Genomic DNA, 14282 nt, shown 5'->3' with positions numbered 1-14282 from the left:
CATTAGCAGTTATTACTCACTCCCCACCCCTCCCCCCAGCCCCTGGCAACCACCAGTCTACTTTGTGTCTCTATAGACTTGCCTATTCTAGACACTTCATATAAATGGAATCAATATGTGGTCTTTTGTGGTAACACTATTTTTAATTTTAGTAGTTCTAATAGGTGTGTAGTGTTATCTAATTGTAGTTTTAATTTGTATTTCCTTAGTGGTTAATGATGTTGAACATCTTTTCACGTGCTTATCGGCCATCCTTATTTCTTTTTGGTGAAATATTTTTTTCATGCCTTTTGTTTGCTCTATAACTGGATTATTTACTATTGAGTTTTGAGAGTTTTTTAGATATTCTAGGTATAAGGCCTTTGTTAGATACTGTATATGGCTTGCAAATCCTCTCCAAGTTTGCAGTTTGTCTTTTCATCCTCTTTGCAAGGTCTTCCATAGCACAGAAGTTTTTCTTTTTTTTTTTAATTAATTTATTTTATTTTTGGCTGTGTTTGGTCTTCGTTGCTGCACACGGGCTTTCTCTAATTGTGGCGAGCGGAGCTACTCTTCGTTGCGGTGTGCGGCTTCTTACTGTGGTGGCTTCTCTTGTTGCGAAGCACGGGCTCTAGGCGCACGGGCTTCAGTAGTCGCAGCACGCAGGCTCAGTAGTTGTGGCTTGTAGGCTCTAAAGCACAGGCTCAGTAGTTGTGGCGCATGGGCTTAGTTGCTCCGCGGCATGTGGGATCTTCCCGGACCAGGGATCGAACCCTTGTACCCTGCATTGGCAGGCAGATTCTCAACCACTGCACCACCAGGGAAGCCCCAAAAGTTTTAAATTCTGGAAATTTATTAATGTCCTCCTTAATGATCATACTTCTGGTGTTATGTCTAAGAACTTGCCTAGCTAGCCCTGCTCCAAAGAATACACAAAAACAAAAAGCACATAATAATCAAACTATTGAAAGTTAGTGATATAGAGGAAAACCTTAAAAGGAAATTAGAAAAAACGTACATTAAATATAGACATTAAAGTGCTGAAAGAGAAGGTACAAAAGGAATTATTGATATTTTAATTTCATGAATATATATATGAATATGTGTGTATACATATACACACAGGGGGTCGACCTTACACAGTTGGATTGCTGGTTAAGCAGACTCTGCAAGGCTGATACTGGAGCCTGAAGTCCAGATAGGCAGACAGGAAAGGAATATGGGCATAAAGTGAGGGAGAGTAAGAGCAAGTACCCCAGAAGGGTTTTAAACACTTTGTTTAATGGAGAATATATCCGGCTAGGCCCCAGCAAAAAACAATTTCCTTCCAGGCAGGATTTAGATGAGAATCTATTAAGTTTACATAAGTGAAGACAGGTGAAGACAACCAGGAAGGAAACTTGAGGCATCCAGAACCGGCAGGAAGGCTTTCCTTCTCCGGAGCTGCAAGCAGGCCCCAGGCTCCACGGGAGCCACAGTGATCAGGGACACTGCCAGAACCTCGGTGTCACCTGGAAGGGAGTCGAGAAGAACTATTCTGTCTAGTCTCATCCTGCCTTTGGAACTCCTGGGGATCAAAGAAGCAGATAGAATGGCTGAAAATGAACCTGGGAGGACACACAGAGAATAGCTAGCACAGTGAACGATATCTAATTCAGCCAAACTTCCTAACATTTTACCAAAGAGCCTGAAATAGTTATAATGGTAAATACATAGTACAGAGTTTACATTTTCTGTGAAACTTGTTCTTTTCCACTGGTGTTGAAACATATTCATCATCATCTTGACAAATGCCATTAATTTTCATTTTCCCTCAAATGGAACATTGCCCTAAAAATAATTTTCATAGGAAAGATGGACTCAACTCTCAATAAAAGTGATTTATGGAAATCTGCCATGTTCTCACTCGGCTACTCAAATTTTCTCCATGCAGTCAACTTTCTTAAGTGTTCTGAGCCACAGTAACTCATGGTCAGGCATTGAAGTGCAATTCAACTATTACAAAGATGAAAGTGTATGATGGGTTAATACATCATTCAAGTAATAACATAAGAAAGCAAGCAGCTCAATAAAGTCAAAGCACTCTATGCACTTAGTTTGAAAAGTGGTGGATTTAACTCATAAAGTCAATGCCGTAACAAAACACCTCTCAAGTACACTCTAACCTTGAGTATAAGTTTAAAAAGTCAAGCATTACTCTCTGGCTCTTTCTTTGGAATATAATTGGCACTCACCCTTTCTTCCTTCCTCCCTTCCTCCTTTCTTCCCTCCTTCCCTCTCTTCCCTTCTGTCTCTATTTTCAAGCACTTTTATGTACACTGTCTTATTTAATCCCAAATAGAGGTATTATCCCATAATGTAGATGATAAAACTGAAGCCCAGGAACTTTGAATAACTTGCCCACTGTATCTCGCTAGGGAAGGTACAACCCAAAATTGAAAGCAGATAATCTGCTTCCAAAATTCCCTACTTTAATTAAAATACTTTGTAATATTTTAAAACACCATTTACCTGCCTGCTGACTCTGTAACCTATACTTTCTGTGACCTGTCATCTTAAAAATCAGTCTTCTAGCTTCACTCTTATGATCGCCCTGCTTTGCTAGAGGGCTGTGTTAATATAGCCTCACAGAAAAGCTTAAAAAAATTTTTTTAAACTTCTTTGTAAATTTATCAGTTCTACAGTGACTTTCTTAAAAAACTTCAAGCGTGAATAGTGACCTTTAAAAGCCACTCTAGGTCAAGAGATAATAACTTCGCTATAGGAACAGAAGTCATCAAATGCACCTGAAACGTACATAACCAGCTCCTAAATCAACCCGAAAGAGGTGTCTTGCCAAAAGTCTGTTTGTCTATTTAATCTTCAACAAGTAGTGGAGAATGCAGGGTAGAGGGTAGGGTTTCTCAGACACTTATTTTCAGGAAAATCTACTCTCATTCACCACTTTCTCTCCATTCACAATATAATACTAATAGTATTTATTGAGTACTTACTTCTTGCCAAACATTCTTCTCAGATCTTTACATAGTAAACTCACTTAATCATCATGATCCTGTGAGGTAGGTGCCCTTATAATCTTGATTTTACAAATAAAGAAGCAAGCAGAGGGATGTGAGTAACTTGGTCCAGCTAGTACTGGCAGAGCCCAGGTGGTCTGACTCTTATACTCTGCATCTTACTGCCCTCCAGCCCAGGCCTTCATCAGGTCCCACTTAGATGTACTCCCATCCACCTGTGACCGTCTTCCAGAACAGGAACCATCTGTTCTAGTAGAGTGCTCAGTACTATAAACGCTCGGCAAAATTTATTGCGTGATTGATGAATGACAGGAAGGAAGGAAGGTAGGAAGGAAGGAAGGACAGAAGGAAGGAAGGAAAGAAGGGTGAAAGAATATACAAACAGGGGTTCAGAAAGGTCAGAAAAAGAAGGATTCTTTTAGAGTAGGTGGAGTAAGAAGAACAGGTTACATCAAGGAGTCTTGAATTTCAATAAGCAAAGATAAAGAAAAGGGAATTTAGGTGGACAGTTATATAAATAATTATATAAAGAAATTGGAAATTACATAAAGAACTTGGAAAGCCTGAAGATGCATTCAGAGAACAGCAAGTTGCATAAACTGGCAGCGACTTAGTCTTGGGCTGCACGAGGGGAATGCAGGGGGAGGTATGATCAGGTAAGTTGAGGCTAGTTTGTTGAATGTTTTAAATGGCAGGCTGGAGGGATTGCTGCATAAAGAATTGGAAGCCGCTGGAGGAGTCTGAAGGAAGAGGAGAGAGGATGACAGTCTCAAGACAGCACTAGGGAAGCTAAAATGGCATAAAATTTCAGAGAGGGTGTGACTTTGCTTCAGCCAGTCTGGTGGCATAACCAAACCAATTCCACTATAAATTAAACTGTCTCCTTGAGGCTCTTTGTCCCACACAGGTAATGTGAATTCAGACTTCAAATTTCTATGACTATCAACTTTATGCAAATTCTCAGGGGGGATTTTTTTCCTCCCCACATCTTGGGTCACATTTAGACAGAGGTAAGACCCAGATTGAGACAAGATGGCGGGCTTTCAATGAGGAGCTGTCAGGGGATGAAAACTGGTGTGACTAGAAGCAGATTGTAAAGGCAGTCTCTATCAACATTTTTTCCACTCCATCTGATAAGCATCTTGATTCTTTATGGCAGCAGCAGCAATAAAATAGGTAATATCAAACAGAACTATCTTGAAACATTTATTTCTAATCCAAAATGGAGCTTTATACAGTGTTTGTTATAAACCTACATATTCTTCTCTTCCAGATGACTATAAATGCAAAGCAGAGCTTCCTTTGACACTTTCAACAATGAATAGATTCACCCAGGCAGAAAATCAATAAGGAAAAATTGGAGTTAGTCTGCATGTTAGACCAGATGGGCTTAACAGATATTTATAGAACATTCCATTCAACAGCAGAATAAACCCTTTCTCCAGTACACATGGAACTTTCTCCAGGATAGATCATATATTAGGCCACAAAACACCCCTTAATAAATTTAACAAGATTGAGATCATATCAAGCATATTTTTTTACTACAATGGTATGAAACTAGAAATTGACTACAAGAAGAAAACTGGAAAATCCACAAATATGTGGAGATTGAACAATGCCACTGAACAACTAATGGGTCAAAGAAGAAGTCAAAAGAGAAAATTTAAAATATCTTGAGATAAATGAAAATGGAAGCACAACATCCCCAAACATATATAATACAGCAAAGCAGTTCTAACAGGGAAGTCCACAGCAATAAATGACTATATTAAGAATAAATAAAGACTCAAATAAACAACCTTCCTCTACACATCAAGGAACTAGAAAAAGAAGAATAAAATAAGTCCAAAGTTACCAGAAGGAAATATGAAATATCAGAATGGAAATAAAAGAAATAGAGAATAATGACAGTAGAAAAAAATCAGTGAATCTAAGAGCTGGTTTTTTTTCTTTTTTAAAAAAGAGAAACAAAACTGACAAACTTTTATCTAAACCCACCGAGAAAAAAAAAAAAGAGAGAGGACGCAAATAAATAAAATTAGAATTGAAAGAGGAGACATTACAACTGATACCATAGAAATACAAAAGGTTATAAGAGGTCACTAGGAACTATTATATATGAACAAATTGGACAACCTAGGAGAAATGGAAAATTCCTAGAGACATACAACTTACTAAGACTGAATCATGAAGAAATAGAAAATCTGAACTGTTCCATTACTAATAAGGAGATTGGATCAGTAATTTAAAAACCTCCCAACAAACAAAAGCCCAGGCCCAGATGGCTTCACCGGTGAGTTCTACCAAATATTTAAAGAAGAATTAATACCAATCCTCTCTAACTCTTCCAAAAACTAGAAGAGGAAGGAACACTTCCAAACTCACCTTACGAGGCCAGCATTACCCTAATACGAAATACAGGCAAGAGCACTACAAGAAAAGAAAATTACAGGCCAATATTCCTGATAAACATAGATGCAAAAATCCTCAACAAATATTAGCAAACCAAATTCACTAATACAGTAAAAGGATCGTACACAATCAAGTGGGATTTATTCCAGGGATGCAAGGATCGTTCAACATCTGTAAATCAATCAATGCGATACATCACAATAACAAAATGAAGGATAAAAATCATATAATCATTTCAGTAGATGCAGAAAAAGCATTTGACAAAATTCAACATCCATTCATGATAAAATCTCTCAACAAACTGGGTATAGAGGAAATGTACCTCAACATAATAAAAACCACATACAACAAGCCGGCAGCTGACATCATGCTCAATGGTGAAAAGCTGAAAGCTCTTCCTCTAAGATCAGGAACAGGACAAAGATGCCCACTCTTGTCACTTTTATTTGATATACTACTGGAAGCCCTAGCCAGAGAAACTGGGCAAGAAAAAGAAATAAAAGTCATCCAAATCAGAAAGGAAGAAGAAAAATTTTCTCTACTTGTGGATGATATGTTATAAATAGAAAACTATAAATACTCCAACAAAAAAAACTGTTAGAGCTAACAAATGAATTCAGTAAAGGTAGAGGATACAAAATTAATATACAAAAATCAGTTGTGTTCCTATACACTAGGAACAAACTATTAAAAAGAGAAATTAGGAAAATAATCCTATTTACAATTGCATCAAAAAGAATAATATACCTAGGAAAAAATTTAACCAAGGAGGTGAATATACTTGTCGGCCAATCCTAACACTTTTGCCCATTCTGACTGATTGATTTTCAATCAATTGAAAATTGAAAGAAATTGAAGAAGACATAAATAAATGAAAAGGTATTCTGTGCTCATGAACTAGAAGAATCAATGTTGTTAAAATATCCATACACCCAAAGCAGTTTGATAGGTATTCAATGCAATCTCTATCAAAATTCCAACGGCATTTTCACAGAAACAGTATGGTATTGGACATAAATACAGACACATAGATCAATGGAATAGAATAGAGAGCCCAGAAATAAACTCATGCATATATGGTCAATTAATTTTCCACAAAGGAGCCAAGAATATACAATGGGAAAAGGACAGTCTCCTTAATAAATGGTGTTAGGAAAACTGGACAGCCAAATGCAAAAGAATGAAACTAGATCTCTATCCTACACCATACACAAAAATCAACTCAAAATGGATTAAACACTTGATCATAAGACCTGAAACCATACGAGTCCTAGAAGAAAACATAGGGGTAAACTCCTTGACACTGGCAATGATTTTTTGGATTGGACACCAAAGCAAAGGCAACAAAGGCAGAAATAAACCAATGAGACTACATCAAATAAAAAGCTTCTGCACAGCAAAGGAACCCATCATCAAAATGAAAAGTTAATTTACCGAATGAGAGAATATATTTGCAAATCATATATCTTGATAAGGGGTTAATGTCCAAAATATGTAAAGGACTCATATAACTCAAAAGCAAAAAACCAATCAGATTTTTAAATGGGCAGAGGAACTGAATAGACATTTCTCCAAAGAAGACATACAAATGGTCAACAGTACATGAAAAAGTGCTCAACATCACTAATCATCAGGGAAATGCAAATCAAAAACAAAATGAGTTATCACCTCACCTGTTAGAAAGGCTATCATAAAAAAGACAAGAGATAAAAACTGTCGGTGAGAATGAGGAGAAAAGAGTACTTTTGTGCACTGTTGGTGGGAATGTAAATTGGTGCAGCCACTATGGAAGACAGTACGGAAGTTCCACCTCAAATTAAACAGAACTACTGTATGACCCAGCAATCCCAATTCTGGATATAAATCCAAAGGAAATGAAAACAAGATATCAAAGATATATCTTCACTCCCATGTTCACTGCAGTATTATTCACAATGATCAGGATATGGAAACAACCTAAGTGCCCATCAACAGATAAATGGGTAAGGAATATATGTTATACATAAACACCTATCTATCTACCTACCTATCTATATTTATATAATAAATATAAACAATACATAATGTACATATGTAATATGATTTAGCCATGAGAAAGAAAGAAATCCTGCCATTTGCAACAACATGGATGGAACTTGAGGGCATTATGCTAAGTGAAGTAAGCCAGACACAGAAAGGCAATTACTTCATCATATCACTTATATGTGGAATCTTTAAAATAAATCAAACATATGGGACTTCCCTGGTGGCACAGTGGTTAAGAATCCACCTGCCAATGCAAGGGACACGGGTTCTATCCCTGGTCTGGGAAGATCCCACATGCTGCGGAGCAACTGAGCCTGTGTGCCACAACTACTGCAGCCTGCGTACCCTAGAGCCCGCGCCGCAACTACTGAGCCCGTGTGCTGCAACTACTGAAACCTGTACGCCTAGAGCCCGTGCTCCGCAACAGGAGAAGCCACCGCAATGAGAAGCCTGCGCACCGCAACGAAGAGTAGCCCCCACTCACTGCAACTAGAGAAAGCCCATGCACAGCAACTAAGATCCAGCACAGCCAAAATAAATTTTTTTTAATTTAAAAAAAGAAAAGTCGAACATAGAAACAGAGATTAGAAAAGTGGTTGTCAGAATCTGCAGGCTGGGGGAAATAAGGAAAGTTTGGTAAAAGGTTACAGACTTTCAGCTATGAGATGAATAAGGTCTGAGGATTTAATGTAAAACGTGGCGACCATAGCTGATAACACTGTACAGTTGACCCTTGTACAGCATGGGTTTGAACTGCATGGTTCCACTTACACACATATTTTTTTTTCAATTAAATGCATACTACACGGTCTGTGGTTTGTTGAATACTTGGATGTGAAACTGCGGTTACAGAAGCCTGACTATAAAGTTATACTCCGATTTTCTACTGTGTGGGAGGTTGACACCCCTAGCCACCATATTTTTCAAGGGTCAACTGCATTATATAATTGAAATTTGCTAAGAGAATAGAACTTAAATGTTCTCACCAAAAAAAAAAAAGGATAAATATGTGAGGTGATGGATGTGTTAATTAACTAGATGGTGGGAATCCTTTCACAATGTATACATATATCAAATCACCACCATGTATACTTTAAATTGCTTACAATTTTATTTGTCAATTATACCTCAATAAAGCTGAAAAAAATCATCAAGCTGGCTTAATGATTCAAGATGAATGTATAGTTTAAAAGGAAAAATCAGGGACTTCCCTGGTGGTTCAGTGGTTAAGACTGCACTCCCAATGCAGGGGGCCTGGGTTCCATCCCTGGTCAGGAACTAGATCGCACATACCGCAACTAAAGGAGCCCACATGCTGCAAGACCCGAACGCGGCAACGAATATCCTGCGTGCTGCAACTAAGACCCAGCACAGCCAAATAAATAAATATTAAAAAAATGAAATAAAAGGAAAAATAATAGCCATGATAAGGAGGATCATTCAAATGAGCATTGTCTTCAAAATAAAGACAGCCATATAGATAAGTGAAATACAAAAAACCCCAATGCCCTTTTCTACTTTTGGAACAAACATTTGTGGTTTTGCTTCATCAAAAAAAAACATCAAGGGCTTCCCTGGTGGCACAGTGGTTAACAATCTGCCTGCCAATGCAGTGGACACAGGTTTGAGCCCTGGTCTGGGAAGATCCCTCAGGCCGCAGAGTGGCTGAGCCTGTACACCACAACAACTGAGCCTGTGCTCTAGAACCCGCGAGCCACAACTACTGAGCACACGTGCCACAACTACTGAAGCCCGTGTGCCTAGAGCCCGTGCTCTGCAACAAGAGAAGCCACCGCAATGAGAAGCCCGTGCACCGCAATGAAGAGCAGCCCCCGCTTGCAGCAACTAGAGAAAGCCCATGCGCAGCAACGAAGACCCAACGCAGCCAAATATTTAAAAAAATACAAAAAAGTACATTAAATCAATGCTGTTTATTTTAATATTATTAACTTTATACTTGTAATGTGTGGGTTGGTTTGGGTTTTATAGTTTTTTTAAAGAGTCTGTAGTCATAAGGAATTTGTACCATGTTTATATGTTACCTTGCATTTATATTATGTTTGGGTAATTTGTCAACACTGGGTGCCATATATTCTTCCTTGAAGAGGAGTGTACTCATTACTTAGGCTGGAGAAATGATGTACTATGACCATGAAAGAAATAAGGCGTGAATAGATTATGTTCAGCACTCATATCTGCATTGTAATCAATTACGAATTTTGATTTGCACGGGGGCATGTGTTTTAAATGTTTCTTTGTGACTAGGGATGTTGAGTTGTGTCAAAAGTTCCTGTTTCATAATTGACCTTTGCCACCATCAACTTATAGAAAATAGGGTTTCAAGAAGTCAGATGGAGTGGCCTGCTTTCAACACCCAGAGCTAGTGATGCAGGACCAGGTCAGCTCCTACCAAGGATTCCTGCTCACACTGGGACACGTAAGTAAGGTAAGGAGCTGTGGACCTGAGGGGAACATCGGTCAGCTTCTCCAAAGTCTTCTCAACAAGATCATCATCCCAAGAGCAGGTATCCTCAAGGAAAGACTGTGCATTCAATCTATGAGTTCACTTCTCAGACTTCAAGCTATTTTCACTGTATCACTTTTTACTAAGTTCATCTTAAAAATACTCATCTTTTGAAACACTTTTTTTTTTGTGGTACCAATATTGTATTTTTACATTTTCTTTAGGGTCATGAAAGAATGCTGGTTGTGGTCCATGAACTCACAGAAATTATAAACCATCTTTGAGGAAAGAATCAGTCCATCTGAAGAGTGTGTTAAAGGGAAAAATAAGACAAATAAAGACATGGAGCTGCAGCAAGGGGACAAAATGGATGAAGAGGAAAAAGAGAAGAAAACCACATATTTTTGCTGTAGAAACATGTAGTTTCTAAATGGATAGCACAACTTAAGTAAGGCTTTTTGCTGTAGAAACATAGTTTCTAAATGGATAGCACAAATTCTCCTAAATGAACAAAATATGGATGTAAAAACACTTAGTCTGTGAAAGCCACACTTTTGAGAACTAATTTAATTACTCAAATTCAAAACCAGTATTTAAAGGCTTATGACTAAATATTATCTGTAAAAGGCATGGCTTGTTTGTTACATTCTGCTTACGCTTTTTTTGTTTCACTCTTACCAGTTCTGCAGACAGGACTATGGTGCAAAAGAGGGTTTACCAGAAGTGAGTATTGAGCAACAGTCTCATCTTAAAATACTTTTGCAAGTTGTTATGCAAAATCAGTTGCAGAAAAATTATTGAGCTATTAAACAGATCAATTATGCTATCTGTAGTCGAGATTTGTTTAGCCCGTTCTCTTTCACAGAGAATGTTCTATTTGTATGCATAGAGTAGCCAATACATGCTAAATGTCAGGCCTCTTACAACAAGTATGCCAATATAGCAGAGGAAAGTTTTCATTTAATTTGCATTAAAATAAAAATACAATGGTGTCATTTCAGGAACTGTAAAATTTAACTAATACCAAAACAGTACAATTTCCACCCTCATTTTCTATCCCCTCTTGTGTACCATGCACAGAAAAACAAGCTTTACTAAACAAGAGATTTGCTTTTCTATGAGAGCTACCTGTTGCATTTTTTTTTCTTTTCTTTTTTTTTTTTTTAGTAATTTCTCTAAGCTTACTTAGATTTTGACATTGCTCTTTGAATGCAGGAGACACGATGAAATAAATTATTTGCTTTGGAAAGTTCTTATTTTTTGTTTTTTCTGTGGTCTTTGAGTTGCTCTTGGATGCTTTACTGGTAGTTAAGAACATAGACTTGGGCTTCCCTGGTGGCGCAGTGGTTGAGAGTCCGCCTGCGGATGCAGGGGACACGGGTTCATGCCCCGATCCGCGAGGGTCCCACATGCCGCGGAGCGGCTGGGCCCGTGAGCCATGGCCGCTGAGCCTGCGCGTCCGGAGCCTGTGCTCCGCAATGGGAGAGGCCGCGGCAGTAAACATAGACTTTTGTGTTGGACACTAGGATTTGAATCTAGGGTCCTTTGCTTGCTGGTGCTGCGACAGTGGACAAGAGAGTCCTTTTTTTTAATATATATACATACATACATATACATTTATTTACTTACTTTTGGCTGCGTTGGGTCTTCATTGCTGCGTGGGTTTTCTCTACTTGTGGCGAGCGGAGTCTACTCTTCGTTGTGGTGCACGGGCTTATCGCGGTGGCTCCTCTTGTTGCGGAGCACAGTCTCTAGGCACGTGGGCTTCAGTAGTTGTGGCTCGTGGGCTCTAGAGTGCAGGCTCAGTAGTTGTGGCGCACGGGCTTAGTTGCTTTGTGGCGTGTGGGATCTTCCCAGACCAGGGCGCGAACCCGTGTCCCCTGCATTGGCAGGCGAATTCTTAACTACTGTGCCACCAGGGAAGCCCTGGACAGCAGATTTGAAGGCTCATTTCCTCCCCTGTCAAATGGGGTTGAGTTGTGCGTACCTCATACATTTGTGATGCAGATGATAAGTGTTGGTTATCTTTGATATAGGTATTAGCATTATGGGGTTTATTATTTTTAATGATCTGTTATTTGCTAATAATTAATTGTACATTTAAATCTCGAGCTTCAAAGGTGTCAATCTAGGGGCTTCCCTGGTGGCTCAGTGGTTGAGACTCCGCCTGCCGATGTAGGGGACACGGGTTCGTGCCCCGGTCCGGGAAGATCCCACATGCCGTGGAGCGGCTGGGCCCGTGAGCCATGGCCACTGAGCCTGCGCTTCCGGAGCCTGTGCTCCGCAACGGGAGAGGCCACAACAGTGAGAAGCCCGCGTACTGAAAAAAAAAAAAAAAAGAAGGTGTCAATCTGTTCGGGCTACATGCTATACAAAAATAGACTAGGTGGCTTGAAAGCAACAGAAATTTATTTCTCACAGTTTTGGAGGCTGGGAAGTCTAAGATCACGGTACCGACAAATTTGGTATTTGGTGAGAGCCCACTTCCTGGTGCATAGACGGCTATCTTCTTTCTATGTCCTCACACAGCAGAAGGGGCGAGAGAGCTCTCTGGGGCCTCTTTTATGAGGGCACGAATCCCATTCTTGGGGGCTCCATCTTCATGACTGAATCACCTCCCAAGGCTCCACCTCCCAACACCATCACATTGGGATTAGGTTTTAACATATGAATTTCAGGGAAACATTCAGTGTATAGAAAGGGTTAGAAACTGTTCTCTGGTAAGCTGTGTATATTGAGTAATGATGGCTTGTTTGAAGTACTGAGGTATGATTTCCTCACATACCTTTAAAGAGCTTATTAGATATTGGGATATCTGAAATGTTAAAAATTTACCTATTTACTTTATAAAATCTTATTTCTATATTTTCATAAATTACATTTTATGTAGAGAAGCTATATGCAAAAAGATTTGTCTGTGAATCTGAGAATATTTTTCTAGTCTGAGTGTACTAGAGAAAAATTTATATCATATGACATACAACATTGTTTCTTCAAAAAGCTAACCAGTGGATTTAAATAAGAAGATGAAAATATCATCAGGGAACATTTTCGTAGACTGTAGGTATAAACATAACAAAGCAGGGATTTGGACACTACGTTCTAGCTACCATTTAAGAATGCTGTATCGGGGCTTCCCTGGTGGCGCAGAGGTTGAGAGTCCGCCTGCCGATGCAGGGGACATGGGTTCGTGCCCCGGTCCGGGAGGATCCCACATGCCGTAGAGCGGCTGGGCCCACGAGCCATGGCCGCTGAGCCTGTGCGTCCGGAGCCTGTGCTCCGCAACGAAAGAGGCCACAACAGTGAGAAGCCCGCAATTCAAGGAAGGTTTATAAATAAAGGTACTATTATAAAGGTGTAGGCACAGTGGGAACTGTAGGGACCTCTGGGCTGTCATAACCCAGCCCTGAGAATCCTGAGTAGAGAGTGGTATCTGGAACGAAGGGAGAGGGAATCACATAGAACAGATCACCTTAGAGGAACGGTGAGCTTATGCTGAGGGACACAGAGATCCCTTCTGTTTCGAATAAATTCCCTGACCTCATCCCCTGCTTCTGCTCTCCTGCAAGAGTTTCCTATTAGCCAAACCCAAGGGAAGCAAAGAGCGCAAGAGCCTGTTAGAATAATCCTTTCAGATCAACCTCCCAGGGTTGAGAGCAGGATAGAGGGTAGTAGAAAGTGGATCTGAAGGGGCAAACAGAAGATATCTGCACACATGCTGACATTATAAAATCTAGAATTCATTTTTTCTTGTTATATTCATTGGTGGCAAGTATTCATAAAATAGAGTTGAAGTTTTATAAACATGCAATAGACAAGAACCTTATAGGAATTTTAAAGCTACTTTTTCAACAGTGGGATAAAAGAACATAACTTAAATTCCATGTTCTGTTTAAAAAAAGAAAGTCTTTTTAAGCTATATCAATGCTAGAGACATATTCCTAAATTTTGTTATGCCTGCCTGCCACCCTCTAAAAATGCTCTCTCAGTACCCTGAGCTTCCCCAAGTTCTGCTCGGGGCTTACTTTGGTCATTCACTCACTCATCATCTAACAAATATTTATTGAGAGTCTCCAATGTCTGAGGTATTGTGCTAGGCTTTGAGTAAACAGTAGTAAGTAGAATAGACACAGCCTCCACTGTGATTCTGAGAATGTTTTTCAAAACTTATGGTTTAGTAGGTAAGTGTTTCAAAGGACGTAAAGAAAGATTTAAATAGTTTATAAGTCTGTGTTCATAAAGGTAATTATCAAGTGCAACAGAAACACATGATCACTAAAAGTCCAAGTTAATATTCAAACATAAAACTTTTGAGAATTCACAGAGCAGTCATTTATGTGCCAAAGAGCCACAGACATTTTAGGCAGCATATTTCCTCCCTT

General features: G+C 39.3%; 1 long non-coding RNA gene across 1 annotated transcript in view; it reads right to left on the bottom strand.

The window, feature by feature from the left end:
* Nucleotides 1-14282, bottom strand: part of LOC137204950 (uncharacterized) — a 28570-nt gene that overhangs the window by 8571 nt on the left and 5717 nt on the right. The window contains exon 2 of the long non-coding RNA XR_010933923.1: nucleotides 11530-12220. This is a non-coding gene — a long non-coding RNA (uncharacterized lncRNA). The remainder of the gene's footprint in view (nucleotides 1-11529; nucleotides 12221-14282) is intronic.

This window comes from Pseudorca crassidens, chromosome 13 (genome assembly GCF_039906515.1).
Source record: "Pseudorca crassidens isolate mPseCra1 chromosome 13, mPseCra1.hap1, whole genome shotgun sequence".
In the NCBI taxonomy this organism is placed as follows: Eukaryota; Metazoa; Chordata; class Mammalia; order Artiodactyla; family Delphinidae; genus Pseudorca; species Pseudorca crassidens.
Note: the sequence above shows the minus strand (reverse complement) of the source record. Positions and strands in the feature narration are given on the sequence as shown.